General features: G+C 41.6%; 1 long non-coding RNA gene across 2 annotated transcripts in view; it reads right to left on the bottom strand.

The window, feature by feature from the left end:
- The window catches only part of LOC114558442 (uncharacterized), a 91074-nt gene extending 86490 nt beyond the window's left edge, over positions 1-4584 (bottom strand). For both annotated transcript variants that reach the window (XR_003692963.1, XR_003692962.1), the window contains exon 1: positions 4529-4584. This is a non-coding gene — a long non-coding RNA (uncharacterized LOC114558442). The remainder of the gene's footprint in view (positions 1-4528) is intronic.
- Positions 4585-19628: the final 15044 nt, after the last annotated feature.

A 19628-nucleotide genomic window follows, 5' to 3' on the forward strand; every position in this document is an offset into this window, starting at 1 on the left:
GGCCAGTGATGGAAAAAGGAAATGAGGGAGGGGAAGAAATAGAAGAACAAATTGAACAGGCTGTCATGACAAAAAGGTGCAGCACCAATGTGCCTCAGTCGGATGCTCTGACTCTCTTCCTCGCTATCTCTCTCTAAAGCGATGACTCTCCCTCCCCTTTTCTTTATTTCTTTGAATCATTGACTCCCTGAAACAATCCCAACATTCCCCAACTGCTCTTCTTCTGTAATATGAATGGGTTCATGTAAAGTTGAATCAACAACACAGAGCATCGGTGAAAATCAAGTAACAAATATTAGAGAAAAAAATAAATGTGGGGCGCAGATATCTCAAACAGGAATCAAGCTTTTTCAACTTTAAATAACAACAACCACATCAAAGTAAATAAAAGTCATATGAGCAGAGAGTAAACTAAGAATAGACAGACAATAGATATATGGGGGGAGGGAGGAAAGGAAGGGTAGCTAAAACACTGAAGATTTACCTCAAGTTTGACTGGATGCACTCTTATCTCATACAAAAAAAATGCAACTCCATGAAAGGCTAATTTGAATCAACTCAAATAAATCACCCCCATACATGATTACATTAACATGCATATATGAAAATGCATCACACTCAAACAAATACAATACAATAGAAATTAATAATTATTAGCATTAGTTTTGCTCAAAAAGATGCAATTGCACTTTTGCTTATAAACACATGATGATTCACTCGCAAGCAAACAGCAAGTCACGTTTTTGTAAACAAATACGACTTCACTGAAACATGGTCTCACATGAATACACACAGATATCTGCATGAGTGTGCGCGCGCACACACACACACACACACACACACACACACACACACACACACACACACACAACTAATACATGCACACAACCACAATTATTTTGTTATTTTCCCCTTCAACACCTTGTTTTAATTAGCTTTCTCATGAGACTGCGACTCAGACCAATTAGGGAAGATTATCAAAGAAGGGTCTGGAGTAGGGTGCATGCCCACTATGACTCCTGTCCCTAGGGATAGGCCAGGATGAAAGAGACCTTAGCACTACATACACACACACACACACACACACACACACACACACACACACACACACACACACACAATTCTGAAAAGCAAAAATATGAACCCCATATACGATCTTACAAGATAGAGTCTTATTGTACCTTATGATACATAAAAAAACAGCAGCATGTACTGTATATACAGCACATACATGGTGAATTATTCTGTATTGACCAGTCGCAGATGGATCACTGAGAAGATACAGAATGGGGTCCTTCCACTCTGTCCCTCAAGGGGAACTAAAACCACTCCATTGATGCAATTACTAATGGAGACACTTCAGAACATTGAGAGAGATTACCAACTCAGAATTAGGCTATTAAAAAAAAATAGGTGTTTAGGATGAGCACAGGAATGAAAGAAGTTATATTGGTGATGCCAACACTTGCGTTCTTTTGCTCTTATCTTATGACAAATCAATGAAAGCTCTTTTGGAGTTATGTTCTGCTGAGCAATCCTGATGTATGATCAAGGGGGTTACCCCCAAGGAAAGTGTACCTGTATAATTACTGAGGTGTCATCATTTATCTCTCTCGCCATCTGCCTTTTGTTTCTCCTCTAAAACAGGAGGAAATATCTACTTAACTGCACCCTTAATAGCGTGTTTATATTTATCTCAGTGTGATATGTCAGTACAATACAGTGTGTATGGTTTGTCACAAGCTAGTCCATAACCTGATGGCAAGTTAATAGCACTCAGTGGTATTATGTGATTAGAAACAGTGATTAGATTGGGAGAGGCTGATGGCGCATATTGGTTTGGTCCCTGAGGGCCAGCTAGAAGAGTCAGAGATCAGAGGTCAATCACCACGGGATCAATGTCGCTCAAAAGAGCTGTGTAACATTCAAAGACACACTTTATGGCTTACATTGAGTTGATCTAATGTATATGAGAACTTTTATAGGTTGATGTTTTAAGAAGCCCAAAAGAGAGTCTTTGCCTCCTGACTTCCTCTCCCAGCAGAATGTGCAGGATTTGCTCGGCTGAGAGAGTGAAGGTGTGGAGTGGAGCTACATCTAAAGGGAAAGTGACTTCCCCGGGACTTCATTAAGCTAATCTGGCCACCGATACTAACAGAGTTTAGAAGAGGAGGTGAGGAGAAAGCTCAGAAATGAGATGAACACTTATTAGATCAGACCAAGCAATTGTCTTTCGCCGCTCATAGCAGAATGCTCACTCAAACACACGCACACATACACACAGTTACACAGGCTCAGACAAAGACAGACACACAGCGTGGGATTGACAAAAAAGAATCATATGTACATTATGCATCAAATACATAATCGCATACATACATGCAACAACAAAAAATAAACATATATAAGCCATTAATGATTAAATAAAACATGTTGAAATCAAGACAGACTAAATACTGTGTAAAAAATAACCAGTGATATTGTCTTGGGAGGCCTAAAGTTAACTCCCTCACATCGCCAAGTGGAGGCAGGAAAACCAGTCACAGATTGCCCTAAAACAAATCTACTACCCAAATAGTTACATTAATAGGACTATGGCTGAAACTGATAATATTTTCATTATCTTATTCCTCTGCTTATTATTATTATCTATAAACAATCTGTTTTGTTTCACGATTCATTGTTAAATATAAAAAATTTAAGAAAATAGTCAATAAATTATTGTTTCCCAGTGACATATATGCAATTGCGTCTATCATCCAACGAATTACAAAATTCTAATAATTTCAGTTTACTATTATATGTAAAATTAAAAAGCAGCAATTGCTCAAATTCAGGAAACTGGAACCAGAGAATTTGGGGATTTTTGCATTGATTGGCCAAACTGTTGCCAATTAATTTTCAGCTGGTCTGTTGTTAATTTGTTTCAGCTTTAAACAGGACTGTGTTGCAGGAGAGCAACAACACAGCCCAAGGACTTACTCTGCCCTTGTTTGGAGCAGCCCCATACTCTCAGACCTGAGGCTTGTACTAGGGCTGCCACCTCTTAGTCGATTAGTCAACTAATCGGTCGTTTTGGTCTTAGTCGACTAAGATTTCTTTAGTCGATTAGTCATTTTTTATGCTTATTCATGCTTAATTACTTATTTCCAAGAAACTACTGAGCACATTTATGGTAAACACAAGATTTAAAGTGGTGCTTTTGCAGGATTAATTGTGGAGAAACTCAGTTCTCAGATGGTTAATTAACTACATTTATATTGTGCTTTTCTAGTCTTAACCACCTCTCAAAGCGCACAGCTCTGTCAATTAAATCAACTTATCGATTAGTCGACAAAATCGTATAAGTGTTAGTCGAGACTAAAGAACTAAAGAATTTCTTTAGTCGAGGACAGCCCTAGCCTGTACTACGAAGCAGGATTTGACGTTAACGAGCTAACTTGAGGCTCAACCCAGGATTTTCTGTACTACGAAGGTGGATCAGTTGTTATCGGCTTCAATCGCCGTGGTAACTCATGCTGAACACCTAACCTGGTCGGGAGCAGGTTAAGTTGGAGATCAGAGATCAACCGGTGTAAAAGCACCGCCTACTGACCAATCAATACTTGATTGATAACGGTGTCACCGTTCTTAGAAGATCAGGCGGAGCTCGGTGCAGAGAGAGAGAGGGGGAGAGAGGGGTGCGCTCATAAAAGTTTAGAGACCAACAACCCCGTTAACATGGGTATTTTTATGAAATATAGCCTATATATTTTAATGGGAGGAATTACATATTGGCTTCTTGAGCCGTGTGTCGCCAATGCGCACATCGGTTTAAATTATGTTTTTATATTTTTTATTTGCTCTCACGATCGCTTCCACTGCCAGGGTTGCAACTAAAATAATAGGCTAAAGCAACGACAGTTTATGGAAAGCCCAAGTGTAATTATGGTCAGATCTTGGTCCTGACTGATGGGGAAGTGATATTGGAGTTGTGATTTAAACATCTACAGCGTTGGCTATTTTTTTTTTTTGCCAGCTTTCCTTCCTGTTTTAGGAAGCAGCGACTGTATTGCGTTTTCCCTGGAAAACCGAGTCTGTGTCCTTCATATTTATGTAGAATTATAATTTGCTCTTCTTATATATAACATGCGACTCTGGTAGATGTTTGCGATTGGTCGCGGTGCACAAACACCGCCTCTTTTATGTGAACGCGCGCGTCTCTAGATTGGACAAACCTGGGTTGACTGAACTAGTTGATAACCACCTTTGTGACACCGGTTATCCGGGACCACAGTTGTTAGGGTTAGTGAAGCCGGATTACTGAAAGAAATCCAGGGCATGTTGAGCTTGCTTCGTAGTACAGGCCTCTGGTCTCGTGCAGCCTGGGGACAAAAACAGGTTTTTGTCCATGCCCACCTGGGAGTCAGTGCCTGTTCACCACTGAAGAGAGCGAGCCAGGATGCCGTTATCACCACAACATATCCTACACACCAGTGCCTAAGGTCAACAGAGAGGGAAAGTATGACACAGTTTCTGCTCGTCTTACCCTAGGATCTCACCCACTGGTAAGGCACCAACAGGTGGTTCCACTCTTCCTCCATCTGACCACTAGGGCTGTGGAGAAGGGGACAACAAGAGTGAGAGTTAAAAGGTTTAATCCTGAAATATTTTCATACTCATAACATTTTTAAAGAGAGGATGTGAAGAAGAGGTACCACTGCCAGTATGGCATAGCTAGGGCTGCTAATAGGTAGTCACATCCTGTGTCAGCCTTTCTCAGAGGGAGTCACCTCTGCCAAGGTGGGAGTCAGAAAACAAGCAGGGGATTTCTCCATGTTACTTGAACAGGCCAGTGGCTACTGTGCTGCCCATACTCCCCCTCAAGTCAAGGGAGAGGAGGGACCGCTTGTACATTGCTAACATTTAACTCTCCAAGTGGGAGATTGAACATGGGGGAGGGGGGGCTATGAGCAAATTGTCTGCATGCCACTAAAAGCAAATCCGAACGAAGAAAAACAGCACTTTTGAGTTCTTTATGATGTTATTATGGGACAGCTTCATATAGAGTGGAACAGGGTCCCCTGAACCCCCTGCTCCTTGGCTGGACCTATATTCAGCCCCCACTTACAGGCAAACTAAGCTGCAAGTCAGGTTGCCCCCACTGACAACTCCAGACTCAGATGTCATAAGGCTGGCTAGGAGGAAGGCATGATTTTGCACAATGAGTTTCGGCAATACTCATCTTGGGTCTTCTTCCTTCACTGGGATGAACAGAAGATAGATACACCCACACCAGGCTAAGCATGATTCCTATTCTGGCCACAAGGATGGCACACAAACCACCAGAGAAGATGACAATCTTTGTATCTCTGCAACACAGAATTATTGTCATCCTGCAGAGGAAGACATTTGAGTGGCAGGCATAGCGCAGGGTATGCTACTACACTCCACCCTCCATTACAGTGAGGTCAGAAGATTTGAAGAGATTGCCGGCTGGTAAAAGGCTTACTGCTGCTGACAAGGACTCTCCGACTGGTTGTGGATTCTGGCAGCGGTGCATTTGGTCCCAAAAGCAAATGTGGATCAATTGTGACAACCCCGCCAGAGCAAGAAAAGCATAAACTTGTGCAGTCTTCTCACAGAGCAATCTGTGACTATGAGCAACTAAGCCTGTTGTTGCTGAAGCAAGGTGGATGAGATGTAGTGGCAGCACTGCCATTCTATAGAGGCAGCCCAAATACATGAAGTGGGCTCATCCTGATTGGCTAGACATGCATGCAAGTTTTTGTTGGGGAGACAAATTAGTAAAGATGAGTTGTAGAGTGCCAAAGGGGGCAAAGTCTGTGTGAAACTCAAAGACTACAAGAACAAAGAGGAATGAAGGAGGGAGAACAGGGTAGACAGAGAGGAACAGAGGGTAGACGGAGAAAGGGAGGGAGTGCCACGTCGTTCTTAATCTAGTTTGTCTGTCGTAATCGTGTCAATGTCACTCTCAATCAGGCAGCCACAACTAGGGCTATACAACTTCAGTTTGATTGGCCCAAACCTTGTCTTTAAAATGACCTCTACAGGGAAGGTGTGTGTGTAGATAGAGAAAGAAAGCAAGAGAAAAATAGAAAGAGGGGGGTGAGATGAGATGATGGGGAGGAGAGTCTTCCAGAGACAATATGAGAAAGAAGGAGAGAGGGACCACAAATTAACTTTAAACCTGTTACTCCCCCACCTGTCTGTCAATTTCACTTTGGTATCTTTCTTTGTTCCGATTTTTCACTGTGACAGTATTGATTGCCCTCTCTTATTACACAAGAGGATACAGAGATGTCTGTGTGAGTGTGTGGTGTACAGGTCTTTGCGTAAACTTTAGTCATATGCCTGCCTTCTGGCATTTAAAATATTTACGCCGGCATGCTGTTCATGGGTTGGAAACAAAAGATGTAATTCAAAATGTTTATCTATTGTTGAGTTTGACCAATACAAGTGTATGGGGGAGCACACGGATGAAGATAAATGTACAGCTGTTTACGTTTGCATTTGTGTGTGTTGTTTCTTTTAGGATTAAGTTAGCGTGTGAGAGTCTATAGTTACATTCAAAGGAGAAAGCCACAACACTGTGGTTATGCATAAACATAACATCTAAAATAAGGGCATTTTTAGTTAAATCTGCAAGTGTCAGCAGATCCACTTCCCTACAAATGTGTACATGCAACAAAACCTCCGGGATCACCAATAACAGTCATACTAACATTAAATATAATTTGTTTAAATTCTTAAAATATCATAGTTATGTAATAGGTTTAACAGTTTTATTTTGATCACACACAATATTATTCTACGAATCACTGCAGGGTATTTGATCTTGTAGGAGATTTTTTTTTATGCTCTCCCTAAAAGCTCTTTTTCTGCCATGATTTGAAAGATCAGTCTTTCACCACAGAATATTTACTAAGACCCACTAATACCACTGTGGCGTCAAGTTTGTTTTATTGTATTTGCCTCTGCGTTAGAGCATGCTGCATGAAGCCACAGGAAAATTAGCGAGAAAATGTTTGTACACTGTTGGTATTTGCTTTTTGTCTCCTCTGTGCACACTTGAGTTTTTTAGTCCCACTCAGCTCTGGTTTTGATTATGTAAATTCTGTTGGACTGAAATCAATATTTCTCTCTTAAACTGATCCAGTCAGTATTTGGTACATTGCAGTACATACCATTTAAATCTAGGTTTTCAAAGTATTTGTGAAAATTAAGTGGTGAGGTCAGGTTTTTATTTTGTTTGCAACCACTGTGGGGAAACTGGGTTGTAATTTGAGCTTCAGCGTGAGTGGAACATTTCAGGATTAGTGTCTCTCTACCCTATCATCCGTTTTACCCTTTGAGAATCTATGAACACATGCTGTAATTAATCCATTCAAAATAAATCCCAGATATTGGTTTTAAATTGTTAGCTTGATATCCAAACCCATATCATGATACTGGCCTGTGTGGTTTGGGTCTGGTGTCTCCTGCTGTCATGAAAGCAGAAGGGCTCCAATGTTTTATTAATTCCAAATTCCAATAGCGTTTAATACATTATTTGTATATGATGCATCTTCGGGAGAACCTGGCTTTTATTTGAAACTGACTATTGTTAAAGACTGGCTTTTATTTCTCATCTCCACTGTTTTATACATATACATATATTTGATCATATTTTCACACAAGACGTTTATTATGTCACGTCTGCAGAGATACTAGTTGAGTTCCATTACAGCAACTTAACAGAGAAAACTTGGAATAGTAAAATGATTTATATTAATCAATATTAATCAGTGACTGACAACAGTTCAGAAGAATAACTCGGCAACAAAGTGGTGTGAGAATGACATATGACCATATTGTTGTACTAATGCAACTATTGCTTTAGAAAAGTAGATTGTGCTGAATTTACTATGTAATGTATTATAGTACAAGAAAACAGAGGTGAAATCATGATTACTTTCTCCCAGTTCATCTGTCCAGCCAATGCACTAATTGGACGTGTTTAAGGTTCGTCAGCTAACTGCTTTATCAACATAAAGACTATGTGCCACCAGCTGTTGTTGTGTGCTTCAATCGTGCGATGCTGGAAGGTGTAATTATTGGTAATAATGTTCAAGCTGTACATGTTTTACTTAAAATAACCTAGTAAGAGGATGGCTTCTATTCAAAATCTCAGCCCAGGGAAACTGTTGCTTCCGAAGTAGAGCTGGGCGATATAGAGAAAATCAAATATCACAATATTCTTGACCAAATACCTCAATGTCGATATTGCGACGATATTGTATGGTTGACTATTGGTGCTTTAACTAAATTTTATTTACACAATGAGATGACTTAGTGGGTAAAGGTAAATAATAGAACAGTCTTGTAATTCAGAAAATTGCATCACTTTACTGTAATGCAGCCTGTAAAACCAGGAAAAGACAACACCATATTACGATATTCAAAATATTTTTGACATCATATTTTGGATGTACAATCATAGTGCCACAGTAGTGCATGATGGTGCAATGCCAAAATGCTCCATTCTTCAAGGAAAGCTCCGGATTGGTCAAATCATAACACTGGGCTGAGTTGGCCAATAATAGAGTACTGTAGAACACAGTAAAAGACAAAGCTACAGGCTTAAAGCCAGTGAGAAGCAGTATGGAAAAAACTTCATTTGGCAACTAAGTAACCAGGCAACTGGTCCAAATGTACCTCCAACTGGCCTTCGGCCATTGGGCAATCCTTATTGTTGAACTCTACAACAGTGCTGTCTGTTGTGGCCTACTGCTGCATAACATATGGTCCTAGGCTTTTCATCTCTCCAGGGATGAAACACCCACACAAACACATGCACAGACATATTCTCACTCTCACACACACACACACACACACACACACATATATACATGCAGAGAGAAACAGAGAGAGAGCAAGAGAGAGGAGGAACTGCAGACAGACACAACAAAATACAGTAGGAACTAAACTCATGCACATGCCGGTCTTCAGAAGTAAAATTAAACAAAAACAAAAACAAGCTATCCCGAGTGACATGCTCGATGCATAAAACATGTTTTCAGGGCGACCCCTCTCTGGCGAGCCCCACTCCTGAGAAATATTGTACACCAGGAAATATTCCCAGGAGGCACCAGCAACAGGGCCCATGTGAATGATGACCAGCTCCAGTAGACTTGAGCTTTGTTTCATGAGTGAAGCTGTGTCTGGCAGAGGTTTGTCCCGATTGTTCAGGGTTGTTCTTTTTCATCCCCCTGATTTCAGTTATAGTTCAACCTCATGCAGGGTATCTATCTAATTAGGTAAACGTTTAGTATTCCTGAAAACATGAATGACACAAACACATGAAAAAACACAAAAATGCAGACAATCTCAGAAACACACACACACACACACACACACACACACACACACACACACACACACACACTCAATTCTACTCCGCTCTAAATCAAGGCTCAGCCAGGCTAATGCATGGATCCATACTGCTCTGGGTGAATTAACGTTAGTAATAAGATATCATGGCTCTGATTGATTCTCTATTTCCATGTCCACACCATAAAATGACCCAAGCCCAGCCACAGCACACCATCACTCTAACGCTGCATTGATCTCACTCTGGACTGCTGTGAATTTAAGTTTAAGCTTTAGAACAGGGTATGGCTGGAAGTGTGCATGAGACAGGAGCTCCTGATACATGACTGTAAAACAAGAGTTGGAGCTATGCTGTGATGCTACAGCTATGGTAGGGTGGTGTAAAAACTAGAATAGTGGGCGCAAGCCCCAAGAGAAAAATTCAAAGATAACTAAATAATACATGTATTTTTGTTGTTTAAATTCTAACTATTTAGAGATGTACCAAGCGATTCTAAGGATTGGTGTCCGGGCCGATTTAAAAAAATTGGTATCAGCTAAATAAAAGCCGATCAAATGCAAATCCTTTCATTACTGTATTCTGCTGAGTTTTGCTCACCTTGGCCTGCTAGTGTTGCAGTGCAGCACTCCTTTGAGACATTAAGCTCTATATGTGAGTGAACATTAGAGTGTGTGAATGATAACAATCATTTGAGCGCACCGGTGTCCAGGTTAACAATATACACAGACTGGCTAAACACTTTAAAATAGCTTGCTTTTTCTCATTGGCGAAGGGTTGCAGTGTGCATCACTTTCGAGAGTTAAAATAACAAACGGTGACAGCTCATATCAGCCACAACACTCACTAATTAACGTTAATTCTGCAAGTAACTTGATGACAGGCCAAAATTAAACTTGCCTGTTGTCTGGTTAAAGTGCTCTCTGCAGCCGGTGTTTGTACTCTGCCAAAGATCATTTGTTAATGAAGAGCCTACACTCTGCTAACACCACTGCTCAATTAGGAGTGTTTCTGTAGTTCCAACAACTCCACCAGAGTGAAGTGTCTTCTTTCTAGCAGATGGCTTCATGTCAATTTCGGTAGTCAGTCACATCCAGGTAAACTTCCATTCATATCAGTAATTTAAGCAGATCCACTTCATAGTTTTGAACCAGAACTTTTGGTATATGGATTAGGTAGCCTGTAAAATATGAGGTGTGCCAACGTCAGTAGGCTACAACTGTTGATCCAATATGCCAGATACATATTTAATCAACATTGCATATCTTCTGCTACTATGTAAATGTAAGTATCGAATCGGACTCAGTATCTGCAGATACTCAATATTAAAGGACTTGGATTGGGTACGGGGTCAGAAATACTTGATCAGGACATCCCTACTATTATTAATAATATTAGAGATTAACATTGAAAGGTCATTCAGTGGCAGATTTTTCTTTTTCAGTAATTCCAGTAACAGGATTGAGACAAATTATAATTTATTTTGCTGTAATAATCAGTTACCTACTACAAAACAAGGGATCCCTCCCTGTTGCGCACTGTAAAATACTTAGCACTTAAAGGAGAATTCCAGCCAGTTTTTATATTAATCTTGATCGCTATAAATATGCGAGTACAGTCGATAGAAAAAGAAAATGAGCCAAATCGGTCAACACAAAGTAGCTGCAGCTATGTCTACAAGCTTCCACTCAGCTAAAATGGCAGTTGTCGGGGCAAGTTTTAGAGTGCCTTTGTGCCTCTTAACAGACACAAAATGCAATTGAAATGTCTGTGCAACATGAACAGGGCCCTTACATGACAACAAGATGCGTTTTCAACTCAGACACTGTTTAAATTTACCTACCCTGTCTCTATCCTGCTGGTAGCTAGCTCGCCCTGCTAGCTGGGAAAGGTAAGTTTGGGGTCCCCTGCTGGAGCTGTTTCCCCCGCGACCCGACCCCAGATAAGCATATGACGATGAATGGACTTTCTGAGCAATCCCAGACAAAGGTAAACAATTCACACTTGCACTGTGAACACTGTAGCAGCCCAGGGCTGTGTACTAAGTCTGTACCCTGCTGACCAATGACTCTGTAGCCAAGCATAAGGACAATCACATCATCAAATATACTGATGACACCACAGTCATAGGGCTCAACAATGACAAATCGGCATATAGGTAAAACAGCTGGAAGTATGGTGCAGGGACAACAATCTCTCTCTTAATGTCCCCTGGGGGTGCACATCACTGACAACCTCTCATGGAGCAAGAACCACCACCTTAGTGAAGAAGGCTCAACAATGCCTGTACTTCCTAAGGAGGCTAAAGAGAGCTTGCAGAAGGCTGTGCCGCATCTGTGCCAACACTACCAGGCTCAAAAACAGCTTCTTCCTCCAGGCTGTCCGGATGCTGAAAAGCCAGACTCAGTGGACTTGTCGGACTAGTCATGCAATGGACCAATGACCTACTTCATGTTCTCGCACACACAGGCTACAATTTCCATGATTGTCTTTTATTACTTTTTAGGATTAAAATTGATGCTATTTCTTTTAACATGTATGTTTTATGTTAATTGCACTACGGCCTCGGAGGCACCGTATTTTGTTCTTTTCTTTACATGTCTGTAATGGGAAGTATGACAATAAAAGCACCTTAACCTAAGTATATTAGGTTTCTCAGAAAACAAGTCAGAAAGTGATGAGCCTAGGCTTAAGGACAAGACACAGCAGTAACATAGTAAGGCTGATGTTGAAACTACAGACTGGTACTGGTGCCTGATATTGGCGCTGGGTTCGAACAAAATCATCAGCGAGGATCTATCCATCAACCACTAATGAGCCCCTTAAACTGCCAGCTTATACCAAATACATCATGGAGCCAAACAAAAAGACGAAGAGACTAAATGACCCATTTTATATTGTCCAAGCAGCATTGGCGGATGGATTCACCAAGTATCCTCACACGCCAACTTGCCTGATGACAGAGCAGAAGTCATTGAAACCATGTGAGGTTATTTAGGGGAGCAGATTGTTCCAGGAAACTGGTAGTCACTGTCAGAGGTTTGGTCCGAGTTTGAGGACCTGTGATTGATTTGCAAACCACCAGAGGGCCAGTCACAATCACGCCAGTCCCCACTGGACAAGGACCAGGACCAGCTGGATGCAGACCAACTGCCAAATGCACCTACACACATACAGCACACACCCTGACACACACACACAGATTCGTCCAAACACATTCCTGCCTGTCTGAATTACATGCTGGACAATATCCCACGGTCATTAAAACCAGATTGCTTTGAAGACACAGACACCACGCAAACACACACATGATCCCACACACACACACACACACACACACACACACACACACACACACACACACACACATACCTATTGCTTCAAGGCAAATTATTTGTTTCCACTGTATAGTCTGTCTGTCTGTCTTTTCACATGGTACACAGACTTATCAGACAAGTCAACTCACTGCTGTTAGTATACAGGAAAAACAAACCAATGGGCAGACGAGATAGACAGACAGAGATACAGACAGACACAAACAGACACATTCACATGGCAGCAGACATGAAGTGAGTAATACAATATAATATCAAACAGGTGAAAGACAACTGGTGGGAACAGTGCTGTATAAGCAACTCAATAGGCCAGACTAAAGCAATAATACAAAGCATACACAAATACAAATGCATTAACACAGCGGTACCTTTGAGACTAAGCCAGGTGTGATCTCTTTCTCTCTCTCTCTCTCTCTCTCTCTCTCTCTCTCTCTCTCTCTCTCTCTCTCTCTCTCACACACACACACACACACACACACTCCTGCCTATAGTTACAGACAATAGCATGCAGAACAAAAGGCATCACCATGTTCACATTAGTGAGCCAACAGGACTATTTTTATACTTTACTGAGTCACAAAGAGTCTTCTCTCAGCAGCATGTCACTATTCTCATATCAAAGCTGCGTTTATAGCAGACAAAGCAATGAAAGTGGGCCATTGCTCATAAAATGCCTTTATGTCCCTCGCTGGTACACAAAAAAAAAACACAGAAACAATGCATTTTAAGTCTACAATTGGACTAGTGCGTGTGTCACTGTGCTTATAATGTGTGTCTGTAAAGAGTGTGTGTATCCATGCCAGAGAGTGTGTTTATGTACAGTACGTCTCTGTGTGTGTGCGTGTGGTGTGTGTTTACGGACATGCATCTGTGCATATGCAAGTGTGTGAGTGTACCCCACTTCCCCCCACAGTTGTGTGTTTAAATGTATGTAGGTGTTGTTGATTTAATTCCCTCCACTGACATTGTTCTTTTCCGATCTTTTTTTCTGGCTGACAGAATGTACAGCCTTAACACTCAGCTAACAACCCTGGCTTCCTGAATTGCATGTAACCTAATCACTAACACCATCTGTTAATTATGTTAATACAAAAATGCCTTGGCTGCTATTCCCATCCATTCTCTGAATTAGCACCCCACTACCCCACCGAGCACCCTCTCCCCATGCTTGCTCCTTTTTCTCTTGTCCAATCCTTTCCATCATCTCAGGCTCCCATTTTCCTTTCTTTCAAATCTTGTCTTTCTTATCCTTTCTAATTCTATCTCCTCACTTCCCCTCTACGTTTTTTTTTATCATCCTTGCTAATCCTTTACATTCTCCATCATTCATTCCTTTATTCATTCCATCAGCCTCCCTCCAAATGCCTCCATAGTCCTCCCTTGTTCCAACTCTTCCATGTACAGAAATCTCAAACTCTTAATTCCTCCTCACAATCCCATCCCTTACCCCTCTCAGCCTGCTATCCCCTGGGTAACTGTTGTTGCTCCCAGCAGTGAGTCAGAGGCTAAGGTGGCTGGAAATCCCAAGAGAGGCTTTGTCTGAAGCTAACTTATTTTGGTGAATGATATTGATCCCATTTTCCTCTTGATTGTTATTCACTATGTTAATCTGTTTTATAAATCTAAGTTTCTATCGATCTGCAGGAGACATAGTAAACTTTGCCTTGCGACCATGCACAGAATAAGCGTTATTGTAATGCAGGGAAAATATAATTTAATAGCCGTATACTGTGTTGGTCACTATATTAACACGATCGAACAGCGGACCTAGCAACGCATAATCAGAGGTATAACCAGGCCTGATGGCATTGTGACTGTCCCCAGGGAGGCCCCCGTTCAAGCCTGGGGATGAAGTGGGCAGTTTGCCCAGGAGAAGCACTGCATTCAGAGGCACAAAGCCCATCTGCTTGACTCAAGAAATAACCAACTAAATAAAGTGCTAAAGAAAAGTTCATACCATACCTATATGTGTGACTGGGCGCTAGTGATTTAAGTTGATAGGAGAATGTGGAGTGCAGTATTTGTTATGTGATATATGTATAACAGGACTAAGAGTCTACAGCCATGCTAGCAGCAGTGAGGTGACAATGCTCATTGTCAAGGTGAGATAGATACGAGTTGAGGTCCACAATGTGTTTATGAAATTCAGCATTAGTTGTGAAGTAAATGTAATATTTGAGGGTGGTCCCAGAAAAAAAGGTCTTTGGTATATCAGAAGGGTTCATCATCTTGTGTGCGTGGCAGTGTTAAATTGTGTATTTGTGTGAGGATGCTGTAAGCCAAAAGGTCATCAAGTTGAGATTTTAGATCATATGTAGTAATGGGTGAGCAAATCTTTTTTCACACCAATCTTATTTCACAGCACTCCATCGAATAGTTTTTGAAACATTTCAGTCTGGACCAAAGTGGTGGAACGGCCGACATTGCCATTCCTGCAGCCACTAGTGTAGCTAAAACAAACACTACAAAAAAGAAAGGTCAAATGTTTTTCAGGAAATCTGAACAAGTAACACCGAGCCCTATTGTTAATGTACTGGTAAGAGTCGGGGGTTTCACTCCATCACCTTCACCATAATAAAACACATACATTTCACTGGGGTGTTTTAGCCTCTTCAGTTCCCAGTCCCAAATCCAGCCACAGAAACATACATACATGAAGAAACAATCATTTCCATTGCTTTCACACACCCACACATACAAGCAGTCTCCCCTCATACACACTAGCAACCACACATGCAAACACTCACCACCCCACACCCTGATGCCCTGGCCTCCCACAGCTGGTAAAGCGAGGCCACAGTTTGGGTGAAGCCCAGAGTTTCTTACACTTGGCTGTGAATGTTATTTATACTGCGAGTGCTGCGCGGTGAGAGGTGCATGGTGGGAGGTCGGAGCTAATGCAAGATCCCTGAGCAGATATACCGTATTGACATGGCGGAAACGGGTCTATAGCTATTTCCGAGTTCATATACTCATATGCAATGTGTGTTCATACACACACACACACACACACACACACACACACACACACACACACACACACCCGTCAATACACACATATATACACCCTCCCTGTCACTCCACCTTTCTTGACTTTTACACACACACACACACACACACACACACACACACACACACACACACACACACACACACACACACACACAAGCTCTCACAGGCAAGCCATCTTTTGTCCTCCATGCCCTTTACTCTAGGCACTGCAGTGTTTCTACTGTGCAGCGGGAGCTTGTCCTTCACTGCGCCACTGTTTAATGTAGCATTAGTGATGGCGCTAAAGACAAGTTCAAGATGGGGTTCTGATCCCTGTGTCAATCCCTCAGATGTAAGGTGAGGAAAAGCAGGGTAAAGAAGGGGACGGCTCCCAAAAACAGCTGCCAGCCTGTAGGATGCCATGGTGCCCCTCTGGGCGTGATGAAGCGGGTAGGAGATTAGCAGAGAGGGGGCCAAGGTTGTGCCCACATGAGGAGACTCTTGAGGAGGCAACGTCGCCTTCACCACTGGGCCTCCATCTGTCTGCCCCCCTTGATCCTCCTCCTTAACCTTTCTTTCATTCAGGGAATCAGTAACTTTCCTCATTTGTTCTTACTGATAATAATACATAAAGTATGTAATAGTATAAATAAATTCTAATTATCACATTAAGTGTAAAAGAAGCACCGAATTTTGCATCTGTAGTGCGGTCTGTGCCCTCAGATAGCTGCAAAGGCAGTAGCATTTGAGTTCAGTGTAGAAAAACAGTGTCAATAATAGAATGATCAACAAAAAATTCAAAAACAAATATGATAATCAATTAATCCTTTAAAAGAATGATTTAAAATGGCAGTCCTATAACATTGTCAGACTCAGTTAAAAAAAAAAAAAAAAAAAGTATAACCATGATCAATCGATTGTCTTTTTTATTTCAAATGAATTCCAAATTATTTCAATTACTCTTGGAGGCACAACAATGGTTAATAGACTGGCGTTAAACTTTACTGCAATATGTGCAGTAAAGTTTGGGTTTTCTCTGAGCCTCAGAAATACTAGAAACAATATGGATATGGAATCTTCTGTAAATTTCTCTGCAACAGAGGGACATATGATACTTTGTGGCCCATACAGTCTTGGAAACTTTAGTTACCCTTGTTAGAAGTGAGCATATGTTACAGGTGGTGTGGAAAGCAGTAGAGAGTTGGCAGCGAAGAGTGTGTAGAATCTGCTGCCAGGGTGAGAGCATTGGTGCCAAGGTGAAACCTGAGTGGGCCATACAGCTTCAGCTCAACACACACACACACACACACACACACACACACACACACACACACACACACACACACACACATACATATAGAGTATGACTGACAGAGCACATGTGCACACAGCACAGTGGAAAAAATTTGAAGATATGAAGGAGAAACAAACAAAAACGAATCTGAGTCACTCACAATTACAGTAAAGCCAGAACAACAACAACAAAAAACTGTGGCAGATTCACACACACTTTTACTGTAATTCTCCATCTCGTGAGGAAAAAAATCTATTAGGCTATAAATATCATTCAGTCTGTGTTCATAGAGTGGGATAATGTGGACCATACTTATGTGTGTTAGTGTGATGTGGTTATACGGCAGCTGTATTCTCTAGCGCGCGCGTGCGTGCGTGCGTGCGTGTGTGTGTGAGTGTTTGCGTGTGCGTGTGTGTGTATGCAGGTTTACGTGCCTCTATGATAAATGGCAGCCAGACATTGGGTTAAGAGGCAAGGCAGCCCAGATGTGTGCCCATTTTTTGCCAACATAACATAAGACCCTACACATACAACCCACACATGAACATGCACATATGCAGGCAACACATACACCACTCAGTCCATCTTTCACTTATTTTGCATAATAGCCAATGGGGTTCAGCACTATGATGTGTTATTAGTAAACACAATATATACAATATATATACAGTGGGGGAAATAAGTATTTGACCCCTTGCTGATTTTGCAGGTTTGCCCACTTACAAAGAATGCAAAAATCTACAATTGTAATCATATGTACATTCTAACAGTGAAAGACAGAATCCCAAAGAAAATTCCAGAAAATCACATCATATGAATTTATTAAAATTGATAACCATCTGATGAGGAAAAACAAGTATTTGACCCCCTGGACAAACAGCAAGTATTCTGGCTCCTACAAGCCAGTTAGTCTTTCTTTAAGACACAGCCCCAATCCGAACCAATTATCTACATCAAATACACCTGCCTCACCTCGTTACCTGTATAAAAGACACCTGTCAACACCCAAACAACCAGCATCCAACATCACCACCATGGGCAAGACCAAAGAGCTTTCTACGGACATCAGGGACAAGATTGTTGATCTGCACAAGGCTGGGATGGGCTACAAGAGAATCGGAAAGCAACTTGAGAGAAAAGATCAACTGTCGGTGCAGTTATCAGGAAATGGAAGAAGCACCACACCACCGCCAACATCCCTCGGTCTGGGCCTCCACACAAGATCTTGCCTCGTGGGGTGTCCCTGATCATGCGAACGGTGAGGAATCATCCCAAAACCACAAGGGGGAACTGATGAATCAACTGAAGGCAGCTGGGACCACAGTTACAAAAGAAACGGTTGGTAACACACTACGCCGTCATGGATTGAAATCCTGCAGCGCACGCAAGGTCCCCCTGCTCAAGAAGAAACATGTACAGGCCCGCATGAAGTTCGCCATTCACCACCTGGACGACTCAGAAGAGGCCTGGAAGAAGGTGATGTGGTCAGATGAGACCAAAATAGAACTTTTGGCCTCAACTCAACTCGTCGTGTTTGGAGGGCAAAGTACACAGAGTACAACCCAAAGAACACCATCCCCACCGTCAAGCATGGTGGTGGCAACATCATGCTTTGGGGTGCTTTTCAGCCAAGGGGACGGGACAACTCCATCGTATTGAGGGGAGGATGGACGGGGCCATGTATCGTGGAATTCTGGACCGACATCTCCTTCCCTCAGTGAGAGAGCTGAAGATGGGTCGAGGATGGGTGTTTCAGCACGACAACGACCCTAAGCACACCGCCAAAGCAACAAAAGAGTGGCTGAAGAAGAAGCACATCAAGGTTCTGGAGTGGCCTAGCCAGTCTCCAGACCTGAATCCGATCCAATCTTTGGAGGGAGCTTAAAATTCGAGTTGCCAGGCGACAACCTCGGAACCTGAATGATTTGGAGGCTGTCTGCAGGAGAGGTGGGCCAACATCCCTGCCGAAATGTGCACAAACCTTGTCACCAACTATAAAAACCGTTTGACATCTGTGCTGGCCAATAATGGCTTTTCTACAAAATATTAACATGCTGTTTGTCCAGGGGGTCAAATACTTGTTTTTCCTCATCAGATGGTTATCAATTTTAATAAATTCATATGATGTGATTTTCTGGAATTTTCTTTGGGATTCTGTCTTTCACTGTTAGAATGTACATATGATTACAATTGTAGATTTTTGCATTCTTTGTAAGTGGGCAAACCTGCAAAATCAGCAAGGGGTCAAATACTTATTTCCCCCACTGTATGTTATATCGATATCGCGATATGAGACTAGATATTGTCTTAGATTTTAAATATTGTAATAATAATATAGTTTTGTCTTTTCCTGGTTTTACAGGCTGCATTACAGTAAAGTGATGTAATTTTCTGAACTTACAAGACTGTTCTAGCTGTTCTATTATTTACCTTTACCAACTAAGTCAATACATCTTTTCTAGTGATTATTTATCATAAATTTCATTGTGTAAATAAAATTTAGTTAAAGCACCAATAGTCAACCATACAATATTGTCGCAATATTGACATTAAGGTATTTGGTCAAGAATATTGTGATATTTGATTTTCTCTATATTGCCCAGCCCTAACGCAAACTTTTCAGTGGAAATTAACCCTC

Source organism: Perca flavescens, chromosome 7 (assembly GCF_004354835.1).
Source record: "Perca flavescens isolate YP-PL-M2 chromosome 7, PFLA_1.0, whole genome shotgun sequence".
Lineage (NCBI taxonomy): Eukaryota > Metazoa > Chordata > Actinopteri > Perciformes > Percidae > Perca > Perca flavescens.